The sequence below is a fragment of the Alexandromys fortis genome, unplaced genomic scaffold (assembly GCF_014885135.2).
Source record: "Alexandromys fortis isolate MF-2015 unplaced genomic scaffold, M_Fortis_MF-2015_v1.1 scaffold_143, whole genome shotgun sequence".
NCBI lineage: Eukaryota > Metazoa > Chordata > Mammalia > Rodentia > Cricetidae > Alexandromys > Alexandromys fortis.
Genome location: NW_026068044.1, coordinates 249,057 through 263,136, shown reverse-complemented (window position 1 = coordinate 263,136; position 14,080 = coordinate 249,057). Strand labels below are relative to the sequence as shown.

At 43.2% G+C, this 14,080-nt stretch overlaps 1 protein-coding gene across 2 annotated transcripts in view; it reads left to right on the top strand.

Moving 5' to 3' along the window:
• Window positions 1-14,080, top strand: part of Lpin2 (lipin 2) — a 64,941-nt gene that overhangs the window by 2,755 nt on the left and 48,106 nt on the right. The window contains exon 1 of one of the 2 annotated variants that reach the window (XM_050166194.1): window positions 13,936-14,026. The exons of the other annotated variant lie outside the window; for it this stretch is intronic. The gene's annotated coding sequence lies outside the window, so the exon portion shown is untranslated. Of the gene's footprint in view, window positions 1-13,935; window positions 14,027-14,080 lie in introns of those variants that run through there. 2 annotated transcript variants of the gene reach the window in all.

Genomic DNA, 14,080 nt, shown 5'->3' with positions numbered 1-14,080 from the left:
CCCCCCCCCCCCCCCCCCCCCCCCCCCGTGCTAGGCTAATAGGTGTGTGAGAGACCAGTGGTGCTGGGCTCTGAACCCCGATCTTCATGGTTGTACAGCAAGCTTTTTTAGCTACTGAGCCATCTCCAGCCCCAGCAGTATACTTTAATAACTAAGCACTTTCCACATTTATATGAGGGAAAATCTCTCTCTTGGGGAGCACATGAAATCAGTAGGGGTCTCCCAAGTGTTGGTAACAACCTGGATACAGTGGAGAGCTGGCCAGAATGCTGCCCTGCCATTCTCGTCTGTTATCCTCACCTCGCCCCTGTTGTCCATTTATGGCTGGAAGCTTGAGTTGATGTTCTCCTCACAGTCTGGAAGGAGATAGAGGACGGGAGAAAGAAAAGAAGAAAGCCTGTGGAGATTGCCACAGCTGTAATCCCCGCACTCTGTGATCCTGAGGCAGAAGGAGCACCATCTCAAAACAAACCAACGAGGGGGCTGGAGAGATGCCTCAGTGGTTAAGAGCATTGTCTGCTCTTCCAAAGGTCCTGAGTTCAATTCCTGGCAACCACATGGTGGCTCACAACCATCTGTAATGAGGTCTGGTGCCCTCTTCTGGCCTGTAGACATACACACAGACAGAATCTTGTATACATAATAAATAAACATTAAAAAAAAAGTTTAAAAAAAAAACCAACGAAGAATGTGATAGGCGATGAACTGTGTTACCCTGTAACCTTGTGATGTGACTCAGGGCAACATGAACACGTTTTAATTTGATCATTGATTACACCTGAGTCTGGTTTTAAACAACCATTTACATTGGCTTATTTGTGTGCCTGTATTCTGGAGCCATTGTTAACCCACCGTGTGGGCTCCTAGGGACCAAACTCAGGCCGTGGACCTTGCTGGCAAGTGCCTTGCTGAGCCATCTCACAGGCTTAGAGACCTTTGCCTTGAAAGCCTTTGGATATTAACTTTCAGCGATTTTTTTTTTAACGTGTGGACTTAGATGTTAATGATGTCACTAAGAAATGAGGCGAGAAAGAATTCTAGCTTGTATAGCCTATCGACACGGTTCTGTTGTCAGCTCCTCCGACCTCCATTTTACCTCGGCACAAAACCAAGGTAGTATTTGATTGCTAATTCCTTTTGAATTTGGGTCACTGCTTAGAGAGGTCAGGTGTGGTGGCGGATAACAGCGCTGAGAACATGAGCTTTTAAAAATTGTTTGCAGGGTGGCACTTTTTCTTACTCTGGAGCTTAGAATTGTGTGGTTTGGTACTTATCTCTCGTGACATACACTTTGTGAGCTGTCCGGTGTAGGTTTTGTCTCTTGGCTGGGTAGACACTGCCTTCAGAAGAACAGACCTAGTAGGCATTGGCAGCCAGTGGGCCCTGCTCTCACCCAGCCTTTATCCAGTTTCTCCAAAAGCCCTCACTTCTCTAGCAGATTTATTAGCCATAACTGAAGACTAAGTTAAATACTCTGACGATCTCATTTCATGTCACTTGCGTCTTACACCAGGTTTCCTTAGCCTCATGTATTGCTTAGTAATATGTGTATTGTCTCGAGTTTTCATTTGTATCAACCAGAAGTGTAGATAAAGTGTTAAGTGGTTTATAAATTCTTAGTTGTTTTCAGCTCCTATCTTTCCTGTTCTAGAATATACAGTGATTCTTAGTTTTCATCTTAGTTCTCTGAGTTTTTCCTCCCCGGATACCAGTGTCCCACCTCCTTGTATTTTCTTCTGCTTCAAGCGTTAACCCCTTTCGCATGGGGTGACATCTGTTACTCTGTGCACTGTGCTGCTTTGGGATTTCTCTGGACTCAGCTGTGGATTTTTTGTAGTTTTTAGGGTGAATAACTTGGTCGTCTTAACCTTTCTGACAGTCTGGGTAGGCAAAGCCCCTTTGCCTCTTTTGCTTTCTGTAGACATTGACCTTAAAGGAGAGGTAACATTGAGTCCAAGGTCTGGGGCGTTAGTCCTTGAGGGTCGAGCATAGGCTAGTGAGAAAGTAGGAGACTCAAATTGGTGGCAGGTTGGGCGACACCTGTGGAGTGGGTGTATGGAGACAGGATCTGTCAACTGCACGTGCTTCTACCTCAGAGGGGATGGACAGGGAGTGCTGGCCGGGAGCAGAGGCACTTGCTGTAACTTCAGTGCCTTGGGGGATTTTTAAGGCTTGAAATACTCTCTCATTATTTTTGGAGTAATAGTTAAAGTGTGGGGGCCTAAAGAGGCAAGAATTATAAAGTTTACGGAACATGATTAAAGAGCAGATTCCAACAAGAAGATTCTAGATTGAAAAAAGTATTTGATCTTAGTGGTTACATTAGTCTTTGTTGTTGTTGTTGTTGTTTTCGAGACAGGGTTTCTCTGTACCTTTGGAGCCTGTCTTGGAACTAGCTCTTATAGTCCAGACTGGCCTTGAATTCACAGAGGTCCAAGTGCTGGGATTAAAGGTGTGCACTACCACCACCCGGCTTACATTAGTCTATTTTATTAGAAAAAGAAGAGGAGCTTCAGGTGGGAAAAGCATCTTTCAGAAGTTTAAAGATTGGTCCAGGAAGAGAAAGTAGGTGTGTGGTACCAAGTAGCTTTAGTGGCTGTTTGAATTTTTGCTTTTAGCTATTTCTGAAATGTAATGGAAGGAATAGTTGACTCAAGAATATTTATTTAAGTACCTGCTTTTAAGCCTATAGTACAATGGTTTTTCCCATGAGTCCCACCATGCCTTTTTTTTTTTAAATAGTTAACAAAATTTCAAACAAAAAGTTTATTGATGGGGATCGAAATGAATTGTGATCTGATGATTTCCCGCCATGTTGGCAGTTAATAGGAATTGAAGCTTGGATCGGTGCTCCTTGAGTTGTGCTACATTGTCTCCAGTGGCTGAAGGTGTAAACCTGTGTTCTTTATGAGATGAAGTGACTGAAAGTCAGGAATGTCTGGGCTCCATGAAGTATCTGTGGAGATCAGCCTTTTGTTTAAAGTGATGCCATTAGTCTTTATTTTCCTTTTTAAACACACCAAAGCGTCTGTCTACACATTGTTTCTTTAAAATGTCTTGCCCTTGTTTTCGGTGAATAAGAGGCACCTATTTGACATTATAGCCATAGCATCCAACTAAATATGAAGGACGACTTAAAAGAAACTGTAATTTACTATGTATTTCGGGCAAATGCTTATTAGGAAGGATTGATTTTTCAGTTGTAGGATTTTCTAATGGCTCGCAGCTTCGGCATGACCAGAAAGGTAGGACTTGGGAATGTGAGTTTCAGTAGGCTCTGTCCACTCAGCGTAGTCTTCAGGCGGTAGAGATGCCTACTACTTTGTCTCTTCTAAGGCTGTGTCTTGGTGTCTATAAAAACTTGTGATTGCTACTGTAATCTCTTGATTGAGCACCTTCTTTGGGAGTCATTGTGCCAAGAGCTCTATACTGATTATGTCTGAGGAGTCACAACAATCGTGCTAGGCAGAGATAATAGCCCTGTTTTCTATGGGAGAATCCTGGAGCTAAGAGGTTTCCGGAAGGCCAGGCAATTCCCCATGGCAGTAGCCACCCTCCTTTGCCCTTGTCTCTTGGCCACACTGCCCGAGGATTTACAATTCGTAAGCATTTATTTGCTATCCCTAACCAATTTTAGGAATCTGTTTTTATTTGCATTCGGTAGAATAAAGAAACTTCTCAATGCCAGCATTTATAAATGGTAATAGCAAGCACGCGTCTGCTGTGGAACCTTAGGTTTCTCTAAAGCATTTGTGTGTGCGATGATTGAGCCAGGGAGAGAAAACAATGGGGAAAGCAGTGGAGTTGAAGAGGTTGCCACGCCTGCTCGTACCTGCCCCGGAACGAGTTGATGTTCCCTGCTTCCCGACCACTGGGCGGAGACTGGGCCAGATGAAAGCTATTTTTCAAGAAATGGGATCTCTAAATTCAAATATGGGAGGTGGGAAGGAGGAAATGGTTGTTGGACTGTTTGAGACAGGCTCTGAGTAGCCACTGTGCTGTTGCCTTGAAGTAAGTTTGTCCCTGAGCTGAGGGTATATACTATAGCCCCTTCTTTTTTGGGTCCCCACTGTGCAGGAGAAGTAGTAAAGGTCAGCACTGGATGGAGTGAGTCTTTGTTCCATCACGTGGGTACCCAGCTGAGACCTCAATACACTGGAACGCTCTATAAACAGTCTTGTCTTTAACTGGTACTTTTTCACTGTATCGTTTGCCTTGCTCAGTACCTACATGTGCAGGTAAGGTCCCTGTGGTGGAATTTTACTTTATGTAATAGAATAAATGGCTTAAGAACCTTTAATAAAAAGAAATATATTCAAAACTATGACTACACTTAAAATGTATTAGCATATATTTATTGTGCAAAATAACTGATTTCATTATGGCATTTTCTCATGCATACTTTTGCTACCTAGTCGACTCAGTTGTCTCTTTGGAGAGCTGCTTGGCTAGTTCTGATGAGTAGATGAGGGTATGTGTTAGACCATATGGTAGTCTATATGGTAGACCATACCTACATAGAAGTCAAGAGGCCAGGTGCAGACTGAGAACTCCAGCTGGACTAGATGCCAGGGGTGAGAGTCACGGGGCAAGGGGAAGTTGCTTCTTTTGTCTGAGAGTAACTTGCAGTATAGTTGGGGGAATGAGCTAGTCATCTTAGATACAAAGCAGTTTTCTAAACTGGGTATCGGGGATCAGGAATGGGATTCAGTTTAGGAGACTGGAAGTGAAAAGCAAAAGAAATATCTTGGAGAGAGTGCTGTGTTTATATTTTTTAATGTGTAAGTGTTTATTTGAAGGATTGTTTTGTATTGTAATGTAACCGTTTTGTTCTTGCATAGAATTTCTTCCTGGACTCTTAACCATCTTGTGTCAATATGAGCATCTCCATGAAGGACTGTCTGCCTCAGGCTGGCCTGTGGGGTGTCTGTGGGGTTGTCTTATTTGCTTTAATCGGTGTGGGAAGACCCACCCTGGAAGTGGACTCTACATCCCCTAGTGTGAGGCCATGAACTGTGTCAGGGTGACAACTTCACAATGAAGCTGTCTAATATTTTCTCAATTTCCTCTACTTATATTTTCATAACCAAATATTGTTCAGAACTAAGCGTGTGCAGTGATCTTACTATTTACTACACATGACGTAAGTACTCTGGCGTGAACAGTGTATGCTGGCTTTCATATCCAACTGCCAGTGGAGTAGCTCTCTTGTCCTGAGTGACGCTCATCTTTCTTCTGCTGGGGCCCTTGTCCTAATTCTTTGCTCATTTTCTCTCTACTTTTTGAAATTGTTACTTTTGAGAAGTCAACTAGTTTTTTTTTTTAACTTTCTGTGTTTTTTTCCTTCTGATTCTCGCTCCTCCTACTTCATCCCTTTTAAAAATGTTTAACTATTTAACTATTTTTTTCTTTATTACTGAAGTGTCTTGTTTATGACATGGTGTGTATGCGCCCTCAGACCAGGCAGGGTTAGGAACTAATTGGAACACCTGGGAAATACCTGCCCCACTCCTGACTTGTTTGTTCTCACACTTGAATAGGAAGCAGGTATGTCACCAGAGTCTGAGGCCAGAGGGCTTGAAAACCAGAGAATCCAGGTGCCTGCTAGTCCCTGAGGCTTCTCCCTTCATGGAGAATCCTCTGTTGCACTGTCTTCATAAACTTGAGGTGACTGGCTGGCACTAGGTTCTGTTCCTCCGACTGGGAACATGGGATTCCCGGGGCTGTTGGCATGTTCTATTATGATTGCCTTTGGTGCAGCCCTCAGCGTTGTAGGGATCGCTTCATTCTCTGACATTTTCAAGGACCTTGGCAATCTCAGTTTGTTATTACCATTGTTGAGATGAGGACTGGACAGGAGCTGTCTCACTGTGTGCAAGACCAGGTTGGTCGTGAGCTCCGTGGGCTTCCGTGATCTTCATGTCAAGTAGCTGGGGCTGCAGGAGTGCACACCACATCTGGCTGACCTCAGCACCTTTAGAGAGCTAGTCAGTCTTTTGTAGGATGCTTCATTGTTAGAGTTTGCCTTACAGTTTTCTCATGGTAGGATAGGTTATGACTTATTAAGAGGAAAACCGTGGAGAGTAAAGTACCATAATTTGACTTAATAATGGCCGTGGCCTTGGTCACCAGGCTGAGGTTGTCTTTATCAGATTTTTCTCCACTGAAAACCTAATCTGTATTTTTAAAAGATTTTTTATTTTATGTGTATGTGTATTTTTTCTGCATGTATGTGTGTACACCATGTGTGTGCCTGGAGCCTGTGGAAGTCAGAAGAGGGTGTTGGATTCCCTGAAACATCATTTTGTCTTGATTATCTGTAAAAGTCTTCTGACTGAGTTAAGGTTAACAACTAGAACTCAGAGCTTAGATTTCCTGTTTCGGAGGACACACTCCAACCTCTGATAGCATCATGGAAGGATAGGTGTGCTGCTGTGTGAGCTTCGCAGGGTGTCTAGTCACAGGAATATTTTACAAGGAAGAGCAGAAAGAAAGCCCTTAGGAAATGATCCTCAGATTTTAACTGGAGATTTTTGTTCAGTCTTGTGTAACTGCTAACATTTCTGCTGATTCTCAGATTTTATCAGCTGAGCATTGCAGTCACCGTGTGCTTCATTCTTGCTTTCTTTCTGAAGTAATTCAAAGGGTGGCCAAATTGAAGAAAACAGCATCAGGGCCTGGTTCTACAGAATTAATCTTGTCTCTTTTACAGGATAGTCACGTGACCAAAGCTCGTCCCTGTGCTTCCCTTGGGTCTTTATTTTCAGGTGGCAGCCTTCCTGGACTTGTGCTTTAAAATACCCTGCCATATGTTTTCTTACTTTGGTCTTTCCAGGGCCTTCACCTAAAGCAGCCTCTCCTCTCCCTCCTCTCTTCTTTCCCCTCCTTCTCTCCCTCCCTCCCTGCCTCCCTCATTTCCTTTTTCTAGCTGTCCTAGTATGAGACTAACTGTTCTTGTTGCCATCCCTTCTGTTAGCATAAGAACACAAAAGTGAGTGCAGGTGGCTTGTCTGATCCTAGCCTACAGAGAATGGTGTGTGTGGAACCTGTCAGGGAGTGAAAGGCCTTGAAGTTGCTGCATCCCTGGTGCTTCACCAACTTGTTGCTCTTGGACCTGCTGCTCTCTTGTTGAGCCCACCTTTGACAACTTGCTCTTACAGCTCCATCTGGAGGAAGGGGTAGCAGCAGACTTTCCTCTTGGATGCTGGGGTTCTGAGATCAAAAGGCAGAAAAAATTGGAGATATTTGGAAAAAGAAATGAATGTGTATCAAGGGGACATGGAGTTTTGATTGCTTCTGTGCTATCCACTAAACTGCGGACTCAGTGCTTATTTGTGCCTTGAGATTACTGTGCTGCTAACAATCCCTGAAGGTCTCTCCCACCTGCAGGAGTCACTAAGTGATTGATACCATGTGTGAAGCCACCGTTTTAGCAGAGCTACCCATGTCTGGATTTTACAGTGGCTGCGCATGAGGATGCTGTCTCAAAGTGATTGCTATAGCTTTGACCTCACTAGTGTTCCTTTGCATTTGAGTTAGGTTTAGAGAAGTACAAGCCTCCAAAGAAGTATACACATTTATGAAGTATTGCCAGTGACCCTGCTGTGCAAAGTTGGGCAGTTTGCTTTTGGGGTTTCTAGCAGGCACAGAGATTTTGATGGCTGAAGGAAGGTCTTTGGAGAACCAAGTAATACTTGGTGGGGGGAGTCATTGTTCTGTTTGGGGAGATATATGTAAATATGTATGGGGGATGTGAGAAAACAACAGTTATTTCTGCATCTTCTCTACCTGTTGAAATGGGCGGTATTGATAGCCATTTTACAGATATCATGTAACACTATTAATCTAAACCTCACTTGTATATCAAATTACTTCCGGTTCATAATATTATTCTTTATTATACATGTAGTGTAAGGAAACTGTTACTATTAATAAAAATGTAACTGTGGAGGAGGATGATTAAAAACACAGCCAAATGTACAAAGGCTATTGTGGTTTTCGTGTGTGTGTGTGTGTGTGTGTGTGTGTGTGTCAAACCTAGTGCCTTGGGCATGCTAGGCAACCATTCTACCCTGAGTGACATACCTGGCCCATATTTTGCCCATGTTATCACCAGTATATAAATTTCAATTATACTGTCATTCTGGAAAACACCTCTCTAAATTATTTTTTTAATGTCAGTGGTAGAATACATTTTTTACTTTTCAAGTTTTTGGAAATAGCTAAAATCTTATTCACTAGGTCAGTGGTGGCACTTGCCTTCAATCCTACCACTCAAAATGTAGAGGCCAAGGCGTCTTTGAGTTTGAGGCCAGTCTGGTCTACAGAGTTAGTTCCAGGACAGCCAATGCTACAAAGAGAGACCCTATCTGGGGCGGGGGGTGAGGGAGAAGACAGTTAATCATTCATATAAGAGTAATGAATTAAGTTTTTGGCTCATAAGTGTTGTGTATGACTTAATTAAATTGGAGGAGTGCTCTTAGGCATTGATGATCCAGTGGGTTAGCGTGCTGAGCGCTCTTCTCAGAACCACACTGGGTTCCCAGTGCTCCTGTCAGACGGTTCACACGTACCTGTAACCTCACAGTCCATATGCACATAATTTAAGAATAATAAAAATAAATTTTTGAAAAAGGAAGAATTCTTCCAGTGGCAAAGAGGAACTGATAATGTATAGATGATGGTTCATTGATTTATCACAACTCTAAGAGCTGACTCAAACACAGCGTTCCTGTTAAACAGACTTTGCTGAGATGTGAATGTGATTGAAGAGTGTTGCATGACAAGTTGGAAGAAAGGAATACTCTGGGGAGAGCACCTCAACTGTCTAATGCAGGCCTGAGAGAGCGCAGGCTGTTAGTTTCGCCTTCACCGCCATAGGCCTCTTCTGACCCTTTTCAATCTCATCCTGCCTGTTTGTGGCTGGAATGTGAATTACATCTGTCCTGTTGACGATGAGCTGAAGAGTGGAGTACGATTGATTGAGCTCGTTGGAATGGGAGAATGATTTGTAAAGCTAAAAGAGACTCAGAGAACTGTTGATGTCAGTGAGAAATTAGATTCAATCATTCGTGTGCTTTCTTGTGTTCCCTTCTGAATCGTGAGCTCCCTTATGGCAGGGCTCCAACCCCAACCAACCCCAACAGTTATTGGTTAAGCACTGACTGTGGTATGCCTTGGGGTTATTCGACAGATAGTTTTGTCCTCCTAGAGGCCAGCCTAGGCTGCCTCGTGAATTCTGCCCGGGCTGAATTGTAAAAGCCTGTCTCAAAGCTAACCAACCAACAAAATAAACAGAACTAACTAAATACATGAATGCTGGTGATTCCCAAATGGAGTAGTTGCCAATAGAGGACTTTCAAAGTGATCAGATTTTTTTTTAATTGTCACAATTTCGGAGAGGGTGCTGCTGACATCTAGTGGTTGGAGGCCAGGGACCCTGTGTGTCTTTTTATTACCAAAGAATTATCTGACCCCATATGCAAATATTGGAACACCCAGATTTAAATTATTAAAAGCGACAAATCCAATCACTACTCCTATGACCTGGCCTCCATTCCCACTGACCATCCCATCCCACTGTTCTGTTTGTTTGCAGCTGTTTGGTGTGGCTCAGGACATGCAGGACACAGATAAGAGGCAATCTCACTGATGCTAGCCACCAGTTCTCTTAGGCACGTTGATTATGTGTTTAAAAAAAAAAAGAAAAGAAAAGAAAAAATTCTGGAACTCTGAAAAGAAAAAAGCAGACAGATTTGTATTTCGGGTACTCTGCCGCTGTAACACTTTTAGCATGCAGGGGCCAGGCTTAGAGGCAATGGCCTATAGTAGGAACTGTTTGGTTCGTGAATATTTTATTTCCATATCCACATCTTTGAGTGATGGGCTTGCATGTGTGTATATGCTGTGCTACTTTATTTTAAGAACTGTTGTCATATATGTAAAGCCAGGTTAAGCATACGTGGTGGCTATTCTTTGTTGTTAATTTGACTGCTTCTGGACTTAACTAAAACACTTGTGAGGAATTTTTTTAGTTAAATCATTCGAAGTGGGAAGACTAACTTTTAATCCAGATCTTCTGAGATGAGAAGACCCACCTAACACAATGAAGAGCACACTGTGTGGTTGCAGGCAGGCTCTGGAGGTGGCTGATGTCAACCCCATCTTCTTCACCTCTGTAGCTGGCACCGGTACTTCCGCGCTGAGAGTACATAGTCATGTTTATCAGTTGTTTGTGTCCTTCACAAGTTTATCTTTTGAGTTCCTTCTGTGTTTACTGTTTGAACGCACTTTGTATCTGCAAGAATTACTATACCCCTTCCCAAGAAACCACAAACCTGAAAGGTTATTAATGGGATTTCCAGGTTCTAAGTTCTTAGTCTATACTACAGCAGCAATCCATTTCCATAGGTGGAAAAAGGAGGGTGCCTGATACTACTAGTATTTCTTAAATTTTAAAAACTTAATTGTTCGAACATAGTGAAAGAAGTCATAGGAACAAAATTATCACTCACCAGCTTTTCAGGGAGTCCAGAGACTCGCGAGATGGCAGTGTTGTGGAGAACCACCAGGGAAGGGAAAGTCCTCTCAGGAGTCGAGGAATGTTTTCTTTGGCCAGCATACTTTAAAAATTATATTTTAAAATTTGACAGTGAGACTTGTATCTCAATACTTTTTTTTTCTTTAGCCAGGACTCATTGTGTGGTCCAGGCTGGCCTAACTCAAGACGCTTTCGTCTCTTGAATGGTGGATCATATGCCATCTCGCCTCTTTCCGCAGGACTTCTCATTTGTGAGATGGGATGACAGCAATACTTAGCATGTCATTCCTGTGCACCGGTGTGCAGACTGAGTTGAGATGAAAGAGCTAAAGGACATTGAAATAAAGTTTTATATAGTAAGTAAGCTGTGTGTCTAGGAAAGAGCCAGGACACCCGCCCACAAACACACCCCACTCACACCCCCTACACTCACACATCCCCCCACACCCCTGTACCCTCATACCTTCCACATACACCGTACATTCCCACGGACATGCACCCCCACACTTCCCACACAATCCTCACACCCTACAACACCCCCTACACATCCACACCTCCCACACCCTACAAGCCCCCCACATCCACACCTCCTACACCCCATACACACACACTTTGCTTCCCCTGGGTAGAGGCTTTCTTTCTTCATTATTTCTGGTTTTATTTTATGGTAGCGTTGGCCAGAGACTCTAGCCAGAGAGCATAATTCTGATCCTTAATTGGACTGTCCAGCTTCCCTCTCTTAATGGGCAGACATGCTTGTAGGCTGCAGCCAGGCCACTCCTCAAAAATATCAGGAGAAAGCATGACCAAGACCATTGGTCAAGAAGGATTAGAGTTCAGAGCATTGCATGGTTCAGACTTTCCAAATTGAGGTATGGACATGTAATTTTCTAAGGGTATTCCACACCACAGAAGAAATAATTTATTAACCCTTGAATATAGTAGATGAAAATATTGAGCAATCACTTTTTTATTCACCAATAGACAGCAAAGCAAAATGCAAAATGTGCTTTATTTTGTTTTATCCAGACTGGGTGTTAAACCCAGGGCCTCATTATGCCTACCACTGAGCTACCTCCTCAACCCCGAATGTGTTCATTTTATATGTAAATGAGGAGTCTTGAAAGAAGTTGTTTAATCTTTGGGAATCATTTTAATACTCCTCCAGGTATCTAATACCTTATCATATAAAGTTTACTCAAACAACAAATACACTAGGAACTAAAGAGATGACTGCAGAGGTACATGAAGACCAGGGGACCCGCTGGCTTCTGCTTTGTGTTCTTACTGCACATTCACAGTTGATGCTGTCTGTTTCATTTAGAGATGGGGAGAGAGCATTAGGAAACACCGAAGCTGAGTACCATACAGCTATTACCTGCTACACAGGTGGCAGATGTTGGATGGCCCTGAGTGGTAGCTAGGGGAATTTCTCCATCAGTCTCTTCAGGTTGTTTTAATAGTTTAAAAAAGGGAGTTGTAACTAATTATAGCTGTATGAAGAAACTGCTTTAGTATCGACGATCTCTTCAGAATAAGGAAATCCTTATTTCAGGTGAGCTTTGGTTCTTTTTTCATGTGAGTCACTTTGTCATGAGTGATCTCGAAGCCATAGAATTATTGAAGTGAAGGTTATGGAATTCTCTCCCCTTTTTTTTTTTTTTTTTTTTTTTTTTTGAGACATGGTGTCAACTGTGTAGTTTAGTCTAACCTCAAATTCAAGGCAGTACTTCCTCCAGCTTCATTGTGAACATACGGGCATGCATCCCCACATTTGTCTTTGATTTATGATCCTCTTTGTAATTGCCGTTTAAAAATATTCTCATGATGATTTTTTACTAATCAAAATGCAATATTCTCTAGTTCCTTGTTAATACGAAAGGAAAGGATTGTTGTTCTCCAGTGTGAACACTAGAGGGAGTTCAGTCATTTTTGTTCTGAATTGAAAGGAAGACTGGGTTGTAGCCCGAAATAATTTCTGTTGCGTCAACTTAATACAATTTCCTTACCTGAAATTTTATCATTTGAAGTTTCAGATAAATCTTTATTCTTGCTTAAGCACCTGACAGCAGTCATGGTGGTGACTGCCTTTAATCCCAGCACTTGGGAAGTAGAGGGGCAGGTGGATCTCTGGTTTATGTGGTGGGTTCCAGGACAGCCAAAACTATATATAGTGAAACCTTCTCTTTAAAATAAAGAAAAGGAGGTGGAGGGCAGGGGGAAGGAGAGGTAGTTGTCCCATGTACCTCTGGGGTTAATAATGCAAAAAAACAACACAATGTATATATGCTACCTAGCATCATATATCACCTGTGGAATTGGAACAGGATTCTGATTCTCTGGACATTGTTTTAAACTTTGTTTCTTTGAAAAGTTTTAGGTGCTGGAGAGATGGCTCAATGGCTGCTCTTCCAAAGGTTCTCAGTTCAATTCCCAGCACACGGCCATCTATAGTGAGATCTGGTGCCCTCCTCTGGCCTAAAGGCAGGCATACAGGCAAACACTGTATACATAATCAATAAATCTTTGAACAAAGGTCTTAGAGGCTTTCTTCCTGTCCCTTCCTCCTACCCTTTCCCCCGAGACAGCCTCATTTTACAGCACAAACTATTGTTGAACTTGCTCTGTAGCCCAGATTCACCTCCTTCCTGAGTCAACCTCTTGAGTGCTGGGGTTGCAGGTATGCACCACCACATCCTGCGCCCCACTTTTTTTGTTTTGAAAATCACTAAAGAGCTAACATAGTAGCATTTCCCTATAGTCCCGGCCTGGGCAAACTAAGGAGACCAGTTCCAGGAAGTAAAAATTCGTAAAAATGCTGTGCAAAAGGAAAGTTCTCAGGATTCAGCTGTTTGTGTTTAAGTGGGGGAGTGGGGGAGAGGAATCTTCTTTAGCCCAGGCTGGCCTCACAACTCCCTCTGTTCCTGAAGATGGCGCCAGACTTCCTGATCTCCTTCCCTTCACCTGTGTTGAGAGAACAGGCATGCACCATCCCACCTGCTTTATTTGACTGCTTGCTGGGGATTGAACCCAGGGTTTCCTAAGAGTTAGGTGAGCACTCCTACCGAACTGATGGAAAGTGTCACCAGGCCAGTCTTGGGGGAAACTGTAGGTGTGTGTGCCTGGTGGTGTCATAGCTTATCTCTGTTGGGTCCACAGTACATGTTCCTTTGCAGCCAGAACAGTCTGTGAGTTATTCATCAAAACAGTGACACACAGTACTGAGGTGGGCCGGAAAGCCAGCGGCTGCTCTGTTATGTAAGGGGACTTGTGAGGTGAACCTTGCCCAGACAGAGTTGTTACACCCACGGCCATTGCCCTGTGGACTCTCCTTGCTCTTCATCTGTTGAGCTTCACCCCGAGTCAGGTCAGCTGCCCTCCTCCGCCCCTAGCACATCCTCTCTGGCTCTCAGCTTGGCAGTCGAAACAAACAAAACCAAAGAACTGGAGAAACTGAGGGAGTCATGTTCTGTACCTATGCCTTGAGTGAGTGACGTCTGTCTAATTGCTTGACCTCTTTCTGGGCCTTGGCTTCCTCGT